This window comes from Schistocerca serialis, chromosome 1, assembly GCF_023864345.2.
Source record: "Schistocerca serialis cubense isolate TAMUIC-IGC-003099 chromosome 1, iqSchSeri2.2, whole genome shotgun sequence".
Lineage (NCBI taxonomy): Eukaryota > Metazoa > Arthropoda > Insecta > Orthoptera > Acrididae > Schistocerca > Schistocerca serialis.
The window spans coordinates 291654352-291673962 of record NC_064638.1 but is presented as its reverse complement, the minus strand read 5'-3'; the positions used below and the strand labels follow the sequence as shown (position 1 = coordinate 291673962).

The 19611-nt window shown below is 45.2% G+C and overlaps 1 protein-coding gene and 1 pseudogene across 1 annotated transcript in view; both read right to left on the bottom strand.

Moving 5' to 3' along the window:
* Positions 1-19611, bottom strand: part of LOC126467648 (protein unc-93 homolog A-like) — a 345755-nt gene that overhangs the window by 320492 nt on the left and 5652 nt on the right. The gene's annotated exons all lie outside the window — the stretch shown is intronic.
* On the bottom strand, positions 5898-6015 carry LOC126430036 (5S ribosomal RNA; annotated as a pseudogene).

Below are 19611 nucleotides of genomic sequence, written 5' to 3'. Positions count from 1 at the left end.
CTTATTGTCCACTTCCTGCACCAAACTTTCATTAACGACCGAAGGACGCCCACTCCGTTGTTCATCATGAACATTTGTGCAGCCATCTTTAAATGCTCTCACCCACTTTCTTTCCATTCCATCACTCATAAAGTTTTCTCCGTAAACTGCACAGATCTCAGGATGAGTAGCACTAAGAAATCTTGTAAAAGCCCGTACTTCACAGTCGGCGGGACTCACGATTATCGGAGGCATCTTAAACACTCAGTAAACAACGTAAACAAGGAAGAATCAGACTGTAATGGCGTCAGTGCTTAGATTAAGGTACAGGTTTTCATGCAAAAATAAAATTATTGAGATATCTCAGCACGTCTTCTTTTAATTTCAAAACGGTATTTACTTAAAAAACACGCTTTGTATAATGCAGAAACGACCACTAGATGTCTCGAGGGACGTACCTGCCATAGAGAGCCTGTATAGGGCTCTCTAACCTGCCAGTATGGAAGGAGGCGTGGAGTGTTGTGATGTCAAGAGAGGAGAGCTCAGTGACTTCGAACGTCGACTACTCGTTGGATGTCACCTGAGTAGCAAGTCCATCAGGGACATATCAGTGCTTCTAAAGCAGCCCAAGTCGACTGCCGGAGATGTGACTGTCGAGTGGAAACGAAAAGAAACCACCACAGATAAACCGAGACCAGACAGACCTCATGTACTGACGGACAGGGACCATCTAGCGACACGAAGCATGGCTGTAAGAAATCGCATGAAATCAGCGGGAGGAATAATTCGTGAGTTCCAGAGTTCTACAGGCAGTCCAGCTAGTGCAGTGACTGTCGATTGGGGGTTAAAAAGAATAGGCTACAAAGATCGAACATCTTCTCACAAGCTACACACTTTTGTAGTCATTGCCAAATGACGCTTGACATGGTGTAAAATCGAAGCCATTGGCCTGTGTATGACAGGAAACGAGTGATTTGAAGTGATGAAACACACTATATCTTGTGGCAATCCGATGGAAGGTTTCGGCTTTGGTAAATGCTTAGAGAATGCAACCTGCAATCTTGTATAATATCAACAGTGACTTACAGGAGCATGGTGTTACGATATGTAAACGAGAAGTACAGAAGGATATGGACACAATTTACGGGACTGTGTACGGCGTACACTAGAGGAGTACTTCAGAAACAATCATTCACTGTGTAAGCAAGGCAGTGCAAGCTCTGCTAAAGCCGTATCGATGAGGCAATGGTTCGTGGACATTAATACGCCTGAAACGGACTGGCGTGCCCAGAGTCCCGAGCTGAACCTAATGGAACATGCATTAGAATGTCGGCTTCCATGCAGACCACAGCGTCCATTATCACCACCTTCTTTGGACTGAAAGTGTCCCCAGCAGAGTTCAAACCTTCAGAAAGGTGAAGGACGGCCCCTCAGAAGGGCGAAATACGGACGCACCCATACGAATGCCTACTTACAGCTGTCCGAATACTTTTGACTGTATAATATATTTTATCACTGGGCGTAATTTTCCGAAACTATTTAGTGCGGAATGGTTAAGTGGCATATCGTATTACATCACGAATCTGTGTTTGTGAAAAATAATTTTTTTTAACATTACGTTATGCCATATCAGCTTTCTGGTCCAACTGATGGTTGACAATGTCTTTTGTTGTTACAATCATTCTCTAAAACTAAGCAGATAAGAGAGGGCTCTACAGGGATTCCCTCGTAAGTTGCAGGATGCTACATTTAATGTGTAAAAGCTGAGGAAAATCGTATTAGTAATAAAGTTAGTAAAATCATTTCTGATGGAACATTTGTTTCATTATTAATAGGAATGCTCTTGACCTTCCTGTTTATCTCTACGTTGATGCTAAGCTGACAAAGCTAATAAGGATGTACTGTAGAACTGAAAAACTGGAAACAACCAAATTGTTTCTAGACCATGTAATTCTCACACTATGACAAATTGTATAGCCGGTCGCAGATTCCGTTATGCTTGTGTGTGTGTGTGTGTGTGTGTGTGTGTGTGTGTGTGTGTGTGTGTGTGTGTGTGTGTATGTATGTATGTGTGTGTGTGTGTGTGTGTGTGTGTCAATACAGGGACGGTTAATGCTGTTTGCGGATGACGCTGACGTTGTTATCCGATGATGTCCCATATGTGCTCGATTGGAGACAGATCTGGTGATCGAGCAGGATAAGCCAACAAGTCGACACTCTGTAAATTACGATGTGTTAGATCAGCGGTATGTGAGTGAGCGTTATCCTGTTGGAAAATAACCCCTGTTATGCTATTCATGAATGGCAGCACAACATGTCGAATCACCAGACTGACGAACAAAATGGTTCAAATGGCTCTGAGCACTATGGGACTTAACTTCTGGGGTCATCAGTCCCCTAGAACTTAGAACTACTTAAACCTAACTAACCTAAGGACATCACACACATCCATGCACGAGGCAGGATTCGAACCTGCGACCGTAGCAGTCGCGCAGTTCCAGACTGTAGCGCCTAGAACCGCTCGGCCACCCCGGCCGGCACTGACGACCAAATCTGAAGTCAGGGCACGTGGGATAACCACCAGACTGCTTCTGCTGTCATGCTAAATAGAGCCCTAGACATAATTGTAGGTGTAGGTCCAGTGTGTCTAGCGCATAGACAGATTGATTGCAGGCCCTCAACTGGCATCTTCCTGAGCAACACTGAGCTATCACTGGCACCGAGGCAGAACCATCTTTCATCAGAAAATACAACAGACATCCACTCTGCTCCCCCCCTCCCCCAATGAACTCTCGCATGACGCCACTGAAGCCGCAAATGGCTGTGGTTGGTGGCAGTGGAATGCATGCTACAGGGCATCGGGCTCAGAGCTGTCCCTGAAGTAACGGATTTGTAACAGATCTTTGTGTCTCTGTGGCGCCGACTGCTGCTCAAACTGTTGCTGCAGATGCAGTACGATGCGCCACAACCATACGACAAATTCGATGGTCTTCCCTTTGGGTAGCGCCACGTGGCCGTCCGGAGCTCGGTTTTTTTGCGACCGCACATTCTCGTGACCATCGCTGCCAGCAGTCATGTACAGCGGCTACATGCCTGGCAAGTCTTTCTGTAATATTGCACCGGCTGCAGTGGCCGAGCGGCTCTAGGCGCTTCAGTTTGGAACCGCGCGACCGCTACGGTCGCAGGTTCGAATCCTGCTTCGGGCATGGATGTGTGTAATGTTCTTTGGTTAGTTAGGTTTAAGTAGTTCTCAGTACTAGGGGACTGATGACCTCAGATGTTAGGTCCCATAGTGCTCAGAGTCACTTGAACCATTTGATTTGCAATATCCCAGCTTCTCGAAGCGCTATTACACGACCTCGTTCAAACTTGCGAGGTGTTGATAGTTGTGTCTTTGTCGCCTTAAATGCATTCTTGACTAACATCCACTCAGCACGTCCGCTCTCAAACGTAATTAACGCTCACGACCCTCAGAGAGCGTATTTAAAGCAACACTGATTTGTGTCGCCATTGTAGTGTTTCTGGCGCGGGTCTAATGGTTTATTTGATGCGAATGCTGTTGCTAAATGAAGCTTCATTATCTGAAGGCCATTGTTGAGAGAGCGGAAGTTGGAGAGGTAGTGTGTGGAGCAGCAAGTTACACGTATGGGCTCGGCTACATAACCGGCCCCTCATCATTCTGTAAACGAACGATCGTATCAAGCATTGTGATCTCAGCGTCGACTGGAACATTGTGATGTTACAGACACTCTTCAACAGGAGCAGGTCATCGACTTTTCTCATTTAATATGCCGATTAGAATACGAACTATGTCCGTCTTTCGTCCAAAGAAAGGAGGACAGTCAAGTTTTAACGTATCGTCAACGGTGAGGTCGCTGGAGACGGAACATACACTATCTGATCAAAAGTATTAGTGGACATTAATATGGGTATCTGTCTGCCCTTTGCCTTCATGAGGATTTGAACTATGCTGTGGTCTTTTTTAGTGAGATGTCTGAACGCCTGTGGAGGAAACGCAGCCCATTCTATCTCAACAGCAGAAACCAGAGAAGGTAACGACTTTGGATGCTGGGATTTGGAGCTATGTCGACGTTCAAACTCGTGCCAGTGTTGTTCCATTGAGTTCAGGTAGAGACTCTTGGCAGGTCAGTCCACATCAGAAATTTTATTGAAACTCCCTGACAGATTAAAACTGTGTGCCAGACCGAGACGCGAACTCGGGATCTTTGCCTTTCGCGGGCAAGTGCTCTACCATCTGAGCTATCCAAGCACGACTCACGCCCCGTCCTCGGGGCTTTACTTCTGCCAGTACCTCGTCTCCTACCTTCCAGACTTTATAGAAGCTCTCCTGCGAACCTGCGCAGGAGAGCTTCTGTGAAGTTTAGAGACGAGGTACTGGCAGAAGTAAAGCTGTGAGGACGGGGGGTGAGTCGTGCTTGGGTAGCTCAGATGTTTACCGGCACGGTAGCTCAGCGTGTTCGGTCAGAGGGTTATCTCCCCTCTGTAATAAAAAAAAACTGAGTTAATGGATCAACGACGAACAGAAACGGGTGTCTTGCGACGTTCGCCCCGAGCAGATACAACGAACTGAAACGAACAAAATTACTTAAAAATAAATAAATAAATAAATAAAATAAAAAATAAAAAAGGATGGTAGAGCACTTGTTCGCGAAAGGCAAAGGTGCCGAGTTCGAGTCTCGGTCCGGCACACAGTTTTAATCTGACAGGAAGTTTCATATCTGCGCACACTCCGCTGCAGAGTGAAAATCTCATTCTGGAAATTTTATTGTCCACAAACTATTGCCTCGAAGATGGCGATTTATGACAAGGTACAATGTCACGCTGATACAATTATCATCCCCGAACTAATCCTCCAGAGTACGCTTTACACAATGCCGTAAAATGTGTTGATATCCTTCTGCATTTAATGTTTTCGTAAGCGCAATGTGGGTACAACACCATAACCACTAAAGAAAACTCCATACCGTAACAGCGTCTCCTCAACATTTCACTGCTGACACTATGCATGATAACGTTCTCCACGCATTCCCCAGACAGAGGGTATAACGGGATTCACCACTCTATGTCACTCGTTTCAGGTCATCCACTATCCAGTGGTTCACTCTTTACATCACGTCAAACATCGCTTAGCGTTGGCTACAGACATAATTATGTGGCTTTCGAGGTGCGGCTCGACCATTGTACCCATTCTCTTTAACCACGCTACTGGTACCCTTTGGAATTCACGAATGAGTCATATCGCTGATTTCATGCGACTTTTTACAATGATCCTCCGCAATGGTCGGCGGTCACCGTCCGTCAGTAGATGAGTCTGCCTGGTTTTGGTTTAGTTGTGGTTGTGTGGTTGGTCCTTTGCTTTTCCTCTTCACAATCATAACACCAACAGTCTACCTGGGGCGCTTTAGAAGGGTTAAAAGTCCCTAATGGTTTGTTTGTCGGGTGACATCCAACGAATAGTCATCGATGTAACGGGTTCTCCTGACAGACAAATTCAGCTGTTACTGCTTCTGTACTGACAAAAAAACAGTCCCCGGTTGTGTTTATACTGACGGGTCGGCTCTCTGCATTACAGAGAAATATCCTGATAGTCTTGATCAAATGTTTCACGCTCGGCTTGGGAAAGGACAGGGAAGGAATTTGGCCACATCTTCTCGAAGGAACAATCTAGGCATATATGTTAGACGACTTAGGGAAACCAAAACTCCTCCCGCACAGGCCATGATGGCCCAAAGGTACCCCCTGGCCTCAGCCCACAGGCGTCACTGGATGCGGATATGGAGGCTCATGTGATCAGCAAATCGCTCTCCCTGCCGTATGACAGTTTCCGAGACAAGAGCCGCTACTTCTCAATCAAGTAGCGCCTCAGTTTGCCGCACAAGGGCTAAGTGCACCCCGCTTGCCAACAGCTCTCGGCAGGCCGGATGGTCACCCATCCAAGTGCTAGCCCAGCCCGACAGTGCTTAACTTCGGTGACTTGACGGGAACCGGTGTTACAACTGCGGCAAGGCCGTTGGCTAGGGAAACCAAGGAAACCTAAATTAGAATGGACGGACGGGTATTTAAACCACGGTTCTCTCGAATGAGAGTCCACCATGTTACCACTGCGCCGGCTTGCTAGGTTTAATTCATGTTTAATCCGTATTTCCCACACAGTCATCTCCTGTGCTATATTCTTCACTGCTTCACTCGTAACTTCTCACGAAGATTACCACATACGTGGGAGAATGGCATTTCCCTCCTGGGACTGGTGGGACGTCCAAGGTTGTTTAGCCGTTAATAGCTGACACTTTTGCTCTGTCTTCGTGAGATGACGAGTCACAAATTCCAGTTTCACTGTGGCTATGGTCATTTCGCGTTCACCCTGAGATAACACCTGCAGAAAGTGACCGCCCATTTCTTCTTCCATCTCTGGCGAAATTGAGCCATTGTCTCGTGTCAAGTGCCTTCGTCACCGAGAGAACTTCCTCAATAAACTTGTCAAAATGGCTCTGAGCACTGTGGGACTTAACAGCTGAGGTCATAAGTCCCCTAGAAATCATAACTACTTAAACCTAACTAACCTAAGGACATCACACACATCCATGCCCGAGAAGGATTCGAACCTGCGACCGTAGCAGTCGCGCGGTTCAGGACTGAAGCGCCTACAACCGCTCGGACATCGCGGCCGACTAATAAACTTGTACCTGATTATGAACTCAGACGGTGATTAAAATATAACTGGCCTGAAAAGTTCTTTCGGCATTCGTAAGTAGATCATTACAAAACTAACGGGAACGGCCATACAATCCGGGCTCTCACGCCCAGTATTCGCGTCTTTGATAAATTTTGTTTATGAACATTAGGCTGTGGCCCAAGGCTCATTTCTGCGCCTACCGTTTCTTCTGAGGCTGGAGACATCATCAGATGCTAAAATCTTAAATATAAAGGGTGTTACAAAAAGGTACGGCCAAACTTTCAAGAAACATTCCTCACACACAAAGAAAGAAAATATGTTATGTGGACATATGTCCGGAAACGCTTACTTTCCATGTTAGAGCTCATTTTATTACTTCTCTTCAAATCACATTAATCATGGAATGGAAACACACAGCAACAGAACGTACCAGCGTGACTTCAAACACTTTGTTACAGGAAATGTTCAAAATGTCCTCCGTTAGCGAGGATACATGCATCCACCCTCCGTCGCATGGAATCCCTGATGCGCTGATGCAGCCCTGGAGAACGGCGTATTGTATCACAGCCGTCCGCAATACCAGCACGAAGAGTCTCTACATTTGGTACCGGGGTTGCGTAGACAAGAGCTTTCAAATGCCCCCATAAATGAAAGTCAAAAGGGTTGAGGTCAGGAGAGCGTGGAGGCCATGGAATTGGCCCGCCTCTACCAATCCATCGGTCACCGAATCTGTTGTTGACAAGCGTACGAACACTTCGACTGAAATGTGCAGGAGCTCCTTCGTGCATGAACCACATGTTGTGTCGTACTTGTAAAGGCACATGTTCTAGCATCACAGGTAGAGTATCCCGTATGAAATCATGATAACGTGCTCCATGGAGCGTAGGTGGAAGAACATGGGGCCCAATCAAGACATCACCAACAATGCCTGCCCAAACGTTCACAGAAAATCTGTGCTGATGACGTGATTCCACAATTGCGTGCGGATTCTCGTCAGCCCACACATATTGATTGTGAAAATTTACAATTTGATCACGCTGGAATGAAACTAAAATGAGCTCTAACATGGAAACTAAGCGTTTCCGGACACATGTCCATATAACATTTTTTCTTTATATGTGTGTGAGGAATGTTTCCTGAAAGTTTGGCCGTACCTTTTTGTAACACCCTGTATACACAAAGCCGAGCTGTTTGTAGGTATCCGCGAAGCTACTAAAAAGTTCGGCTTCCTACGCTTCTTTGTAAGTTTGAAACTATTGAGTTTCCAGAGCCTCTGATGAAGCCTCCAGCATTAGGAGACGAAACGTTAGTTACGAAAATAAGCGTTGGACCAAGGCCAACTACCCACAAAATAAAATTCACCAGGGACATATCGGAAACTAGTTCGAAGACTAGAAAACTTTGTTCATATGAAAGATAACCTGCGGGAAAGGCCGACAAAATTGCAGCTCCAGTTACTTGTGCTCTCTTTAAACGTGGGTACATGCAGGATAGCCGGCCGAAGTGGCCGTGCGGTTAAAGACGCTGCAGTCTGGAACCGCAAGACCGCTACGGTCGCAGGTTCGACTCCTGCCTCGGGCATGGATGTTTGTGATGTCCTTAGGTTAGTTAGGTTTAACTAGTTCTAAGATATAGGGGACTAATGACCTCAGCAGTTGAGTCCCATAGTGCTCAGAGCCATATGAACCATTTGAACATGCAGGATAACACCCAAACTAGGGAGAACGAGCCCGGCAGTATCCGATAACACGACAGGTGGAGAACACCTGGAGCACGTTATATGGGCCACAAAATTTTCGAGATGATTACAAGAAGTGTCATAACACGAGACAATCAGCGGATCTACAAAATAAATGGTATACTGCACGGAAATACGACCGATCCTAGGTTCAAATGGCTCTGAGCACTATGGGACTTAACTTCTGAGGTCATCAGTCCCCTAGAACTTAACACTACTTAAACCTAACCAACCGAAGGACATCACACACATCCATGCCCGAGGCAGGATTCGAACCTGCGACAGTAGCGGTCGCGCGGTTCCAGACTGTAGCGCCTAGAACCGCTCGGCCACTCCGGCCGGCGACCGATCCTAGGGTCGGAGAGTATACCTAGGCACTCTTGATGTTTCGTATTCGGTATTTCAATCTAGTTACTGATTTTAGAATCACACGGAGGGTTACGTACTAGAAACCACCATATTTTCTGCTGTTTTTGTTGTGAAACACGACGTTCTGTTTTGCGCAGAACTCGTATTCGGAAATATTGCGAATGCTATATATTTAAGTGCTGTATAATACACTGACGGAAAAAACGAATGTTGGTAAGCCCATTTCTACGTCTGAAGGATGACGTGTATTCAAATTTTGCGCCAGTTGCATACGAGCGGCGCTAGCAGCTTTAAATACACTCTGTAACGGTCGTGAGCGTTGGTTACCCAACGAGCGAGATGGCGCATGGTTAGCACACTGGACTCGCATTTTGGAGGACGACCTTTCAATCCTGCGTCAGGCCATCCTGATTTAAGTTTTCCGTGATTTCCCTAAATCGCTTCAGGCAAATGCCGGGATGGTTCCTTCGAAATGGCACGGCCGAATTCTTTCTCCATCTTCCCTAATCCGATGAAACCGATGACCTCGCAGTTTGGTCTCTTCCCCCAAATAAAACCCCCGTTAGTTACCTTTGAGACTGAAAGTAGTGAGTCGTTGTTAGTCAAGAATGCCTTTAAGACGACAAAGACGCGATTATCAGCAACTCCTTGAGTTTGAACGAGGTCATGTAATAGGGCTACGACAAGCTCAATGTTCCTTTGCGATACTGTAGAAAGGCTTGGCAGGAATGTAGCCACTGTACATTATTGCTGGCAGTGGTTGTCATGAGAATGTACAGTAGCAAGAAGACCTGGCTCTGGACTGTCAGGAGGCACTACTGAGAGGGAAGTCCATCGTTCTCACTGTATGGCTGTGGTGCGCTGTGCTGCATCTGCAGCACCAAGTTGAGCAGCAGTTGTCCCACAGTGACACAACCAACTGTCACAAATCGGTTACTTCAATGACAGCTCAGAGGCAGTGTCCCTATCTGCCCACAAATCGCCACCATTTGCAACTTCAGTGATGTTAAACTAGAGGTCAGTGTTTTCTGATGAAAGCTGGTTCTGCCTCGGTGCTAGTGATGGCCGTGTGTTAGGAGGCTAGCTGAGGGCCTGCAACCAACCTGTCTTATGCTAGTCACACTGAACCTGCCTGCGCATAACGGTCTCTGATTCGATTTCATATGACAGCAGGAGCCATCTCATGGTTACCCCACGCACCATGATTTCAAATTTGTACGTCAGTCTAGTGATTCGACATGTTATGCTGCCTTTCATGAACTGCAACCCAGGGAGTGTCTACCAACAGGATAACGTCACCCACATACCACTGTTGTAAACCAACATGCTCTACAGAGAGTCGACATGTTGCCTTGCTCTGGTGGATGTCAAATCTGTCTCCAGTCGACCACATATGGGACATCATCGGACCACAACTCCAACGTCATCCACAAACAGCATTAACCGTCCCTGTGTTGACCGAACAAATGCAGTGGGCATGGAGCTCCATCCCACAAACTGACATCCGGCACCTGCACAATACAACGCATGCACATTTGCATGCTTGCCATCAACATTCTGGCAATTACACCGGATATTAATGTACCACCATTTTTCATTTGCAATGGCTTATCAATCTCTTACATTAACCTGTGATCTTGCAACGTTAATTCAAAAATGGCTCTGAACACTATGGGACTTAACATCTGAGGTCATCAGTCCCCTAGACTTAGAACTACTTAAACCTAAATAACCTAAGAACATCAGACACATCCATGCCCGAGGCAGGATTCGAACCTGCGACCGTAGCAGCAGCGCGGTTCCAGACTGAAGCGCCTAGAACTGCTCGGCCACAGCAGCCGGCGCAATTTTAATTACTTAAACATGTTATGTAGACCAATGTATTCTCGAAATTTCTTCTATGCACATTGTTTGTAAGATTTTGGTAATTCTTCAGTTAGAGAGTTTTAAGGTGAGGCTGCCCCAGAAGTAACGATCAATATCCATGGATAAGATAGGAACGATCATTCGAAGCACGAAAGTCTAGTAAATATGGGCTCAATGCATACCTCAGGAGGTGTGAGTACTTCTTCATCTTCGATACTGTGAAACAAATCTCCTCTACTTTACCATCCATATTTTGCGCGGCGTTAGAGTGGTCCAAAACAAGGAAAAAATGTTAACTAAACATGGGCTCTAAAGTTCATAGTACAAGAGCTATGACCAATTGTTCACTTTCGCTATTGTGAAACACATCTCTTTTATTGAACAACTGCTGAGGTATGCATTTTCAAGCCGATATTCGTTAGACAATTTTTTTAAATTCTGGTTCATACTACCTCCTCCGAAAATATGAAGAGCTAAGAACTTACAACAGAAGAGAATTGCTGCATCGTATCTAATATGAAAAACTGTTGATAGCTTTCAAGGTATGAATTTCAGAGTTCGTGTTTAATAGACTTACTTGATCTGAATGATCGTTCCTGTCACATCCCTGAATACTGACCATTCCTCCTGGGACACGCTGGATTTTTAAAACTAGTTATATAACGTGTGGACTGTTAAACCATACTTCGTCAGACATGTACAATCTTGTACCTCAAAACAGAAGATCTCTCTACCATGGAACGCGTGGTATTTGCAAATGAACTGGGTTTCTTTAATACCTTAACAGTTTTCATTGCCTTGAAAACGGAAATTTGTGATAGTTTGTAATAACTTTCATTCTAAAATGTTTTTAACTGTTCACTGGTTTTTGGCAAGACTTTTTTTTAATTTGATTTCACTTTCTGTTTACAGTAATACACAGACTATTACGTGCAAGCAGACAAGATTTTCTCGATTGTAACACTTCTAAATTTGAATGGAATATTTGTTCCTAGGTACCCGGCCATGTTGTATCTTGGAACAGTTTTTCACCTATGGAAAAACCTTACTTTTCTGGAGCAGTTCAGAAAAAGACTGCTGAACACATGAAGTGAAGAGGAATAATGAAATATTTTAAATTTATATTATAGATCTGGCTAGATGAGAAGGCAAAAAGGAGTTTCAAGGTACAACACTCTGCCGTGCTACTCCTGCGTTTTGAGGCTTCGCGAAGTACAACATAACACCCGGCGGATTCTGGGATCGTAACAAAACGGTGTAGCCCATACGAGAGTGTGACAGAAGTGTTAAGTAGCAATCCTAAAGAGAAAGACGACGCAGTTCTCGCGTAACATTGATGGATAAATTCGGAGAACCATATTTGCAAGTAAAATTGTGCCACCCTTTTACATGCTACTCTCGTATATCTCGCGTAGGGGTAATGGGAACAGGGTAAGGCAGCCTAACAGACAGTTATTTACTCTCACTAAATACCGAAATAGAGATGGACAGAAAATCTCTAGTACACATCGGCTTCTACTGCACAAATACTTGCGTAGTGTGTTTGAAGATGTAGATGCAGAAGTGGAACTAGAAGATTGCCATGGCAGAACCTGATCAAAAAGCCCTTTCGACTTCGTTCTTTCAAATTTTCTCTTGTTCTTGAATTAAAGCTTATAGACTAACCTACGGTATTAGCTCTGCTGGTGGTTCTTAATAGTGTTGTCGGAATGTGTGGATTCTAAGACTTTCGTCCTGAACCGAGGCCTAATTCAGATTGCCAGATACGTGAATTCACAGAAATTACCTTATTACGAGGGAGCATTAAATAAGTAATGCAATACATTTCTCTTCTCGGCCAATTTCGGTTGAAAAAAATGCCCAGTTATTTGTGGAACATCACGAAATATTCCTGCTTCAGCGCCTGTAGTTTCATGAATTTCCGATAGATGGCAGCGCTATACGTAGCCTTTAAAATGGCGTCTATAAAGAAGGTGCGTTCCAAGCAGAGAGCCGTCATTGAGATTCTTTTTGTGGAAAACCGAAGCATACAGATATTCATACGGGTCTGCATAATGTCTACGGAGACCTGGCAGTGAGCAAAAGCACTTTGACTCTTTGGGCGAAGCGTCTGCCATCATGGCAAGAAGGTCATTCAGACCTGTCCGATCTCCCACACGCCAGCCGGCCGCGCACAGCTGTGACTCCTGCAATGGAGGAACGTGTGGACACGCTCATTCGAGGTGATCTTCTCCTTCTCCATATCACTGCAAGGCCTCATACTAGCCTCCAAAATGGCGTCTATAAAAGAGGTGCGTTCCAAGCAGAGAGTCGTCATTGAGTTTCTTTTTGTGGAAAACCGAAGCATACAGATATTCATACGAGTCTGCATGTCTACGGAGACCTGGCAAGGAACAAAAGCACGTTGAGTCGTTGGGCGAAGCGTCTGACATCACGGCAACAAGGTTAGACAGACCTGTCCGATCTCCCACACGCCGGCCAGCCTCGGACAGCTGCGACTCCTGTAATGGAGGAACGTGTGGACAAGCTCATTCGAGGTGATCTTGTCCTTCTCCATATCAACGCAAGGCCTCATACTAGTCTGCACACACGAGAGTAGCTCAGAAAACTTCATTGGGCCGTTCATCCTCGACCACACGACAGCCCAGATCTCGCAAATACCGACTTCCATCTGTTAGACCCAATGGAGGATGTACTCAGCGGGAAACAGTAGATGGGGAAGTTATGCAGCAAGACATTGACCGACGTAGAGTGGTGACATGCAGGCACACAGGCCCACCCGGTAAGGTGGCGTAAGACAGTCGCATTGAACGGAGATTATGTTGAAAAATAGATTTTTGTAGTCAAAAGAGTAGCGAAGTTGGGAATAGTATGGTGTGCTGGAATCCTCAATAAACCAACATGCTTTCAGAAAAAATGTGTTGAGTCTCGTACTGAACAGGCAACGGCTTTGCCGCAGTGGATACCCCGGTTCCCGTGTTGTCACCGAAGTTAAGGGCTGTCGGGCGTGGTCGGCACTTGGATGGGTGACCATCTGGGTCACCATGCGCTGTTGCCATTTTTCGGTGTGCTCTCAGCCTTGTGATGCCAGTTGAGGAGCTACTCGATCGAATAGTAGCGGCTTCGGTCAAGAATACCATCTTACGACCGGGAGAGCGGTGTGCTGACCCCACGCCCCTCCTATCCGCATCCTCCACCGAGGGTGACACGGCCGTCGGATGGTCCCGGTAGGCCACTCGTGGTCTGAAGACAGAGTGCTTTTTTTTTTCTTACTGAACACCCCTCGTATGCATCAGAGAATCCTCATTAGTCCATTGCATAATATTAAGTTTGGTGTGTGATGCTTATTTGGTGGGCCACATTTATTTTGGTCAGGCTGTAGATGTTGATGCCTTCTGGGATAATGCATAATTAGTTGCTGCATACTAAGATGATGTTGGCTTACTGCTTACGATGCACAACTATATAAGTTCATTATATGTTCTAATGAAGTTACATGTTTTGCTGTGTGTAGCTGAAAATGCAGTGCTTTAAAATATAAGAACTTACATGCAGAGGAGCATTTGGTAATATTTTCAAAGCGTAGAGCGCTTTTCCTTCGTGGCATTTGTGGGCATAAAGAGAGCCTACTACAGTATGGTACTGAATAAGAAGTTCGAAATCCTGAACAGAATGGAAGTATAAGCAGAGAGGAGTAATCCTTAACACCTGAGTAATTCCATAAGAATAATCAGTTGGGCGCTAAAGATGCTAGGCTGATGTGTAGCGGGGAAAGGTTCTGACTATCGCTACTGCTGTTTAACAGGAGGTTTGTAGTATTGCTTGCGGTAGAAGGAAAAGCGAAAAGCGGAAGTACTAAATGAAGGTTGTTATAAAGAAAATAAGTGTAAAGAAGTATGTGAAAAGCCTTTACGAAAAAAATGGGACATTTAATAAGTAATCCAGGAAAAGACAATTACTGCATCAGAATTTAGTAACTTACCAAACTTTTTTTCAGACATGTATTTTTCTAGAGAGACTTTAATACTCAGCGGTGAGACCTCTCTACATGGGAAAGATAAGGTACACAAAGTCGACAACTACAGGTTCTTTTCTAACAGATAAAATGAAAGCCTTGAAAACGAAAATTGCAGCAAAATATCTAGTTGTTTCAGCAACGGAAAAGTTTAGTTAGTTGCAACGGAAAACTTTAACGACGACGTATCAGTTGATAAGACAAATTACTCGTTCTTCAGGACGTAACGCGAAGTGTGATAAAAACTTCGCTACCTTTCGTTGCTTTAGGAACGCATTTAAGGATCTAGAAGGGTCTCTAATGATCTCGGTGTCGACGGCATGTTACACAGTTTTTAAATACTCCTTCATTTACTATCGGAAAACCGTCGCCCGTAAACACCTGTGGTGTTCTGTAGCCAGTTTACTTAGCCCACTTTCAACCCTTGTGGTGAAATGGGGTAATACTCTGCGACAACACAATTTAGGTTCAATTAGTACATTTAGCCAAGAAGCGCGCCATCCGAGTCATCTGTAATATTAATTCACTGATAGTAAGCAGGCAACTATTAAACACAGTAGGGATTCTTACGCTGATGTCGCAGTGCAAAGTGCCTTTTTCTAGCTTGAGTTCAACGCTTTTCTCTCAGAAAACTCCGCCTTTTGTCTACACTAATACCTGAGGACGATTTAAATAGAATGGTTGTTACTGTAACTTAATAAAATGGATTGGATTTAAGTACCGCTTTTCTTACAACAAGGAATGAGATGTGTTACAAAGTGGATTTTCCCACGGTTTTAACAAATATTTCCTGGTGTATGCTCCGCTTGTCCGTGGTTGGCTGGAAGCCATCCTGTGGTAGATTCAGCTTACTCATTGCCAAGGTTTTCATTCTTCGCACACGTTAGCCTCTATTTCGGGAAATGTTTGTGGTGGCTCTGAGCACTGTGGGACTTAACATCTGAGGTCATCAGTCCCCTAGAACTTAGAACTACTGAAACCTAACTACCCTAAGGACATCACACACATCCATACGCGAGGCAGGATTCGAACCTGCGACCGTAGCAGTCGGGGAAATGTTTGTGTTGCTGGTAAATGAACATATTCGTAGGTGACTGTAGTGGTTGAGTAAGTAGTGCGCACCACTAACAGTGGCAGTGAGAGAAGAAAGTGGGTGAAACCCGATGCCGGCAAATAGCCTACGCCTCCCGAATAGCACCGAAGGGATCACTGAGTTTAAAGTCAACTTTCTACGGACGCATCACTATCTGTAGTGTCTCATGCCCTCATTCAACAAGGCACTGATGTGAGATTTGCAAAATTCTAGCGATCAGTACGTAAGCAAAGGCTACCATTTCCCCTCGCCCTGACAGTCAAATACTAGCAATGAAAATTTCTTTACTCCAATATTATTCACATACTCAGAGATTAATTTCGGCCGGAACTCGTCGGAAAGGCATTCCGGCACCTCCCGGAGAACTTTTTTTAGATCACTGGAACGAGTCAACACTGGAGATTTAAAATACTACACGTGTATTAAATAGCAACTAACGAACGACCGGCGTTCCATAAGTGATGCAACACTTTTTTCTGAAAGCAGATTGATTTCATTCAGGATTCCAGTACCCCATAGTATTCCCCACTCTTTTAGTTACAGCCGCGCGGGCTTAGCCGAGCGGTCTCAGGCGCTGCAGTCATGGACTGTGCGGCTGGTCCCGGCGGAGGTTCAAGTCCTCCCTCGGGGATGGGTGTGTGTGTTTGCCCTTAGGATAATTTAGGTTAAGTAGTGTGTAAGCTTAAGGACTGATGACCTTAGCAGTTGAGTCCTATAAGATTTCACACACATTTGAATATTTACAAACCCTATTTCTCAACATAATCTCCTTTCAGTGCCACGGCCTTACGCCACCTTAATGGGAGGGTCCCAAAGTACCACTACATTGATCGCCTTCACAGCTAACGTCTTGCTGCGTCAATAACCTCTCTTATCATCCACGTACTGCTTCCCGCGGAGTGCATTCTTCATTGGTCCAAACAGATGGAAGTCGGAAGGTGTGAAATGCCGGCTGTTGGGTGGATGAGGAATAACAGTCCAATGAAATTTTGTGAGCTTCTCTCATGTGCGCAGAATTGTATGAGGCCTTGCTTTATCATGGGGAAGCAGAAGTTCGATTGCATTTTTGTAGCGACGTTTCTCTAATTTCCTGAAGGTCGCACAGTACACTTCACAGTTGATCGTTGCACCATGAGGGAGGACATCAAACAGAATAACCCCTTCACAGTCCCAGCAGGCGGTCGTCATGACTTTACCGCATGACGGTGCGGCTTTGAACTTTTCCGACTAGGGAGAGGTGGTGCGGTGCCGTTCCGTGGATGCCGTTTTGTTTTCGGTTCGAAGTGATGAACCACGTTTCATCGCCTGTGACGACGTTCGACAAAAAATTGTCACGATTAGCCACGCGCAGGCAGTTCCGCACAGATCTTCCTTCGTTGCTTTTTCTGCCTTCTGTTAGGCGGCGAGGAACCCATTGGCCGCATACTTTTGAGTATCCCAGCTAGTCGACGCGTGTGTCAGCACTACCAACACAGACGTCCAGCTCAGCAGCTGATTTTTGATGGTGGTCTGTCGATCACCTCGAATGAGAGTGTCCGCACTTCCCAACATTGCTGTGTGCGACCGGCCGGCACGTGGGTGTTCGGACGGATCTACACCCCCTTATTGCGATGATGACAAAGGCCTCTCCCAACGATTCACTGTGCTTAATTCACTGCCAAGTCTCGGGAGACATTCTGCAAACGCCTTTGAATATCTACTACGCTGTGGTTTCCCGCCGAAAAAAACTCAATGACGGCTCTCTGCTTGGGACACACCACGTAACAGACGCCAAGACAAGAAGAGAATAGAAGCTTTCGAAATGTGGTGCTACAGAAAAATGCTGAAGATTAGATGGGTAGATCACATAACCAATGAGGAGGTACTGAATAGAATTGGGCAGAAGGGAAACTTGTGGCACAACTTGACTAGATGAAGGGATCGATTGGTAGGACATATTCTGAGGCATCAAGGGATCACCATTTTAGTATTGGAGGGCAGCGTGGAGGGTAAAAATCGTAGAGGGAGACCAAGAGATGAATACACTAAACAGATTCAGAAGGACGTAAGTTGCAGTAGATACTGGGAGATGAAGAAGCTTGCACAGGATAGAGTAGCATGGAGAGCTTCATCAAACCAGTCTCTGGACTGAAGACAACAACAACAACAATATAGGGCCGCCCCATATCGAACTTCATTATAAAAGAATTGAAGCTGAAGCTTCCACGATGTCCCACAAAAAATTATGCATTTTTTCAACCGAAATTTGCCGGGAAAATATATGTTGCATTACTTATTGAGCACGTCTCAAATAATTTTCCGCTGCGTCGGCACCACTGAACGTAATACTGAGTGACCAACGTAATGCTCTGATCAAAGACGTTGGGCAAGATACTGTGTGTGTGTGTGTGTGTGCGTGTGTGTGTGGGCGCGTGTGTGCAACCTTCGTCTCGAATGTCTTTCTTAACAGCTGGCGGCATCCTCAGAGATCAATAGCATAGCCAAGATAAGTTGAGATTCGTTTCGAAGTTGTGATCGGTATATATTACCATTTGTTTACGACTGGCAGCGACCTCAGCGATCTAGTAGCATGGTGACATCTTGTGTTATGTATTTCAATGAGAAGTAAATAAGGTAAGAAGTGTTTGAACACGAGCCTCTGTATAATACGCTCTCACGAAATCTTCTTTCTTCCGTGTCGTAATTCATGCCAGAGCTGTTGAACAATTGCCGCGCGGTGCACGCATGGCTTAAACTTGGCACCTTTTCGAGCCGATACGTAACCATCCTTCCCCTCACGTTTCTTTGCCCGTATGCTGCAGAACCTTTCCTGTTTCCCTGCCCCATACCCTAGTCAGAACAAAGGTCGAACTCAACTTTCAAAGATCGAAAATTGTACTTTTTTTTTTAGAGGGAGGGGGGTCTTGCACGATTGGAGAGATACATTCCCGCACCTAAAATTTTAGAAATTAAATACTGCATATACTCCGTAGACCTCTCCTCAGGCATGGCGGGTGCTAAATCGTACCTTCATTATCACTTTTTCGTCCTACTGAATTCGCGTTCAGAGTAAAGAACAACTGTCTTGCATTCCTCTGCACGTGCCCTAATTTCTCTTATCTTGTTCTGATGATCCCTACGTCACATATGGTAACAGTGTAATGGTCACACAGACTTCATTGAATACAGATTCCACGAAAACTACTTCGTCGTTGTTCTAAGGACTGCTATTTCATTTCCCTGAGCATTTCTGTAACAGTTTCGTATGAACAATTCTGACTACTCAAGATTCTAGCAGCGCCTCTCTGAATTGTCTGAGTATCTGTTGTCACGCCTGCTTAAAGAGTGCTCGGAGCACTGCAACGATAATCTAAAACTAGTCACAGTAGCGCTTTGTATGCCATTTCCTTTACAGATGCAATCCGCTTTTCCATAATCATGGCAACAAACCCAAGTCTACCATTGCCTCCCCTAATAATGATTTTACGTGATCATCCCATTTTACATCGCTTCTTAGTATTACCACTAAGTACTTGTACGATTAGCCGCCCGCAGTGGCCGAGTGGTTCTAGGCGCTTCAGTCTGGAACCGCGCGGCCGCTACGGTCGCAGATTCGAATCCTGCCTCGGGTATGGATGTGTGTGATGTCCTTATGTTAGTTATGTTTAAGTAGTTCTCAGTCTAGGGGACTGATGACCTCAGATGTTAAGTCCCATAACGCTCAGAGCCATTTGAACCATTTGAATTTATACGATTCGATGATCACCACTAATCTTGTAAATTGATACTATCATGTTCTTTCTCTGTGTTACAGGCATTACCTCGCACTTATCCGAATATAAAGAGAGCTGCCAGTCATTACACGAAATGAAATTTTG